The sequence below is a fragment of the Mastomys coucha genome, unplaced genomic scaffold (genome assembly GCF_008632895.1).
Source record: "Mastomys coucha isolate ucsf_1 unplaced genomic scaffold, UCSF_Mcou_1 pScaffold16, whole genome shotgun sequence".
NCBI lineage: Eukaryota > Metazoa > Chordata > Mammalia > Rodentia > Muridae > Mastomys > Mastomys coucha.
Genome location: NW_022196898.1, coordinates 2,496,185 through 2,500,667, shown reverse-complemented (window position 1 = coordinate 2,500,667; position 4,483 = coordinate 2,496,185). Strand labels below are relative to the sequence as shown.

General features: G+C 46.0%; 1 protein-coding gene across 1 annotated transcript in view; it reads left to right on the top strand.

The window, feature by feature from the left end:
• Maml3 (mastermind like transcriptional coactivator 3) overlaps positions 1-4,483 on the top strand; it is a 419,869-nt gene that overhangs the window by 62,730 nt on the left and 352,656 nt on the right. The window lies entirely within an intron of this gene.

The following is a 4,483-nucleotide window of genomic DNA, read 5'->3' as shown; positions in this document are numbered from 1 at the left end:
CACCCTCATTGCTTGAAAGAGCAGTTGTGGCCTGAAATGAGGTTTCCCTGTCTTGACTTCTGTCTTTCTTGCTTGTCCTGACTTACTAATCGTTCATTGTGACCGGCTTCCATACTTCAACTTGCCTCCTGTCCACAATCGCATTACAGCTAAATTTCTGTTGCTTTTTAAATATCGCCATCGTTATTTGGAACTGACTCGACGTTTTAAGTGAGATCTTCTTCTGGGTTGCCGCAGTGAAGAGTCCTGAAAAGGAACTCAGCTGGAGCGGAGTGGGCCTCTCTTTCGAGGAAGCCCCTCTGCCGCTCCCACACTGGTGGGTTGTTGTTGTCTTACCCCATCAGCCACTAGGTCTTAGTAGGCTCCTGTCCCCCAAGGGGGTTTCTCTTGTGCTGTATTCCGGGGCCTAGCCTCAGATTCCACACATTGAAACGCAAATGACAGCAGTAATTGGCTGAGAGATAAACCACAAGGAGCGTGTGAGTCGGGCTGCGGGGAGTTAAGTGGCTAAGTGACAATTACCGTGCCGCAGCCCCGGGACCAGGAGCAGCCAGGCCGTTTGTACAGGGTTTTAAAGGAGCAATATCACATTAATTGGAGGCAGGCTTCTGGGTTAACAGGCCCTACCCAGCTTCTCAGCTGTGGACTCTACTTTAGGGATGAGAGTGAGTGGGTGGAGAAAGTCAAGTTTGCCTACTCTCTCCTCCTAGCCGCGTTCCCCTCTTGGCTCCGGGAGAATTTGAGAGATTTGTGTCCCTGATTCTGGTAGACAGATAGTTGGTTTAATTTGGAGATTTTGTTAAAAGTTCCTTTGCAGTAGGAGGCGATTGTGGTAACTGTCAGTCATAAGGTTTTGGTGGCCACAAAGGACCTTAACTTCGCCAGACCTGCCATCTCTCCCACCAGGAAGGCAATTAACCCTCTGATTTTTTTTTTCTATTAAGTTTCTATTCGGAACCGGACTCTCAGTCAGGTACAGCAATAAACAGCAGAGGTGACACCTCCCTGCTGCTTGTAGGCCTTTCCAGTCTGAGTGGAAGAAATCAATAAAACTATGAATTCTCTCTTGCCTACGCTGTAGAAACCCTTACTACAGAGAAATGTGGAGGTCCTTGGAGGGAGAAGAATCCAGTCTAGAATGAGCTGGGCTAGGCCTTCCTGCCCTTCAAAAAGGCTGCTAAATCCTACCTAGCCATAACCATCAAGATGATAAAAAAAAAAAATAGATTTGAGATAAGCAGACTAAACAAGGCACTGAGAAGTGCAGAGCCCCTTTTCTCAGGCTACTTGCTGTCTACTGCATTAGAACTCTGCAGGGTTCTAATACTGCCCAATACTTTAAAAAAAAAAAAAAAACAAACCAAAACCCGCTGTCTGGGTAGGCTTGTCATGTGCCTCCTTCAGCCCACCACACAGCACAGCATGGTCTCTCTCCCTTTTACTAAGCATTCCCTCTGGGTTATAGCAATGAATTAGTTTGTCTTACCTTAGGAGAGAGCCGGCCATTTCCAGAAAAGGAACTGGTCTGCTTTGGGTAGTGCTTCTACCCAGAGGTCCAAGTCTGTACCAAAACACCAGAGTTCACTGGAGGGGAATTTGGTATCTAACTAATGGAAGTTCACATTTTCCTCTGTCAGATGTTGATAGGCATCTAGAAAACTCTCTTTAGCTCCCAACCAGCCTGTCTGGGAGTACGGTTGGTAGGTAGCTTGGTTAGCTGTGCCTGGCAGGCAGGCAGAGTCTCCTCAGTGGGTCCCCACTGTAGACTTCTTCAGGATGTCACCAGGTCATGGTAGAGAAGCTGACTTGTCACTGTGAGAAGGGCTTTAGTCCTAACTCTGAAGGAAGGCTAAATGAGATTTCATGGTTTGTGTAGCAGTCGCCATAGCCTCTCCAAGAAGATGGATAAAGCTTGTCCAAGGCTGTGGGGATGGCTCAGCCAGGAAAGTGTTTGCTGTGCAAGCCTGAGTGCCCCAGTTTGATTCCTAGAACCCTTGTGAAAGAAGCAAATGGTGGCAAAGGCTGAGGGGTCCCTGAGCTGGGGAAGCAGACCTTTTTTCTGAGTTCCAGAAGGATGAGAGACCCAGTCTTCAAAAACAGATAGATGGTGTCTGAGGGACAATGTTGGAGGTTATCCTCTGACACGTACATACAACATACACGTGTGTGTGTATACACACACACACACACACACACACACACACACCCCACACACATGCGCGCAGGACTTTTACAATGAAATGTTTCAGTCCAGTGGCTTAGCTTTGTAGTCAAGGACTAGGCTGTCTGAGTTTAAATTCTGACGCTGTCACCTGCTAGTCATTGGATTGCCTGCCGCAACTGCCAAACAGGATAACAGGAGTTCCCACTGGAGGCTTGTAAGAACTAAATGGTTAGTCTTTCCCAGCACTTAGTAGGACTATTCAGATACACTTAGAAAAGTGCCCAGAGCGGATGGAATGCTCATTAAACATTTGTTGACTGCTGGGCCATTGCTGTTTGTCATTGCTGGTACCGTATCTTTTTAGGGCAAGCCATGGAAGTGGCCGCAGCATCAAGCCCTACAGAAAGGCCACACAGGTCTGGACAACCCAAGCAGCTTTCCCACTTGGGTTCCTTCAATTTTTCATCATTAGATGTAACATACGGAGAAAGAAGGCTACACAGAAACGTTAAAGACAATAACCACAGAAACCAATCAGCTAACTAATTGAACACATTGACTAGGTCATCATTCTTGGAGCAAATAGTTATAGCAAATCCAGGCGGCCAGTGTTACTCTCTTGGGGTGCTGTACTCATGTTGAGGTTTTAAAAAAAAATTATACAAAATTGGGAAAATTTTATATTTTAGTAAGTTAAGTCATTTAATTCATAAGAAATAATATTACTTTTTTTTTGGTGTGCTGCCCTGGGAAGGTTGACAAATGTCACCACCACTATTACTACAATATAGAACTGCTCCATCATTTCATCCCTAAAGGACATTTTTATGCTACCCTACTGCAGCATATAGTCCCATTCCCTCAAATCCGTAGCAACCCCCAATCTGCCCTCCACCTGCCCCCCCCATCATTTGTCTTGTGAATATAAACACACGCCAGTTATCTGGCTTATTCACTTAGCACAATGCATTTGAGTTTTGTGCAGACTGTCCTGTGTGTTGGCAAAAGCTAACACTCATAAGTCAAATCTTAGAACTGGATAAGAATCTTAAAACAAAACAAAACAAAATAAACAGAGTCAAAGATTCTTATTACTGGGGTGAAGGGACCAAGAGTGGAAGATGAGTGGAGCTAATTAAGAACGTGGGCTGAGCCGGGAATTCCCTCTTATGAGTCCCGGCCACACCTGCTAGATCACGCCGGGATTAAGGGCATGTGGTTGCTTGTCACGAGGGGCTCCACTCATTTTATAATTGCTATTCGGCAAACTGAGGCTTACTTGTGATAACACTTGAGCAGAATTAGTTTCTTTTAGAAGGTGTGTGGATTACACTCATCTGCTAACATTCCTCGGCGGGCGCACATCTGTGTCTTCACTGGGACCTGCCTTAGGTGGGAGATGACAGAGCTTACACTGAAGGCCCAACACTTGTTTTGCATTCTCCAACATTTCTTCTCAATGACTAATTGATGAGAGCGTTCTTAGCTTTGCCATCTTTTCCGTGTGCGTTCACTTCCCATGTCTCCAGGTGGGTTATTGAAGTTGACAAGCTGGTAGGTCTGACTGTCGTAGGGCTGTTGGTTCCTTAGTTCCCGGATTAATGATTTATGCAGCTTCCCCCATGAAGGAACTGAGCTATGGGAGATACGATGAAGACACTGCATTAGTAACTTTACACTTACATCTGCCTTGAAGTGGGCACAGCGAAATCTCTAACTTCAGCTCACATTTTAAAGCTCTTTGGACGAGACTTAGAATCTTGTTAAGCACTAAGAAAATGTGGCTCCCCAGAAGCTATGAGCTAACACCTTAAAGAGGTCCAGATAAAGAGCTGCTGGAGAGGAACTCTACTGTGAGAACCCGCTGAAGCTTGGTTAGGAAGCTGCACAAAAGGCTCAGGAGAGCATCCACGGGAGGGACCAGGCCAAGGATGCAGAGAGAAACTGGCAGCTTGGAAACATTGGTCTGGGCAGAAGTGAGCCAGGTCCTTGGGCAGCAGTAATGGAATAAAGAGATGTTTTGGTCAGAGAAATACCCACTGGATATAAGAAGAAGGTTCAAAGGAGACTAGGGGACTCCACCAAGATGCCTAGGCAGCTACACCATGCTACAGCAGGTTGTTTTCTCCTGGAGGAGGAGCGTGGGAGGCAGGCAGGTGGTAGGTGTGAGGCCCAGGAAGAAGAGAAAGGTGCTCTTTCTTTGACCGGGTCAATTTTGTTTTCATGTGCTTATGTGGGAGCCTATTAACAAGTATTTATGCTTGATTGTTACTCATTTCCAGAAGGCTAATTATAATTGCATTTTCCTTCAGCAGGGAA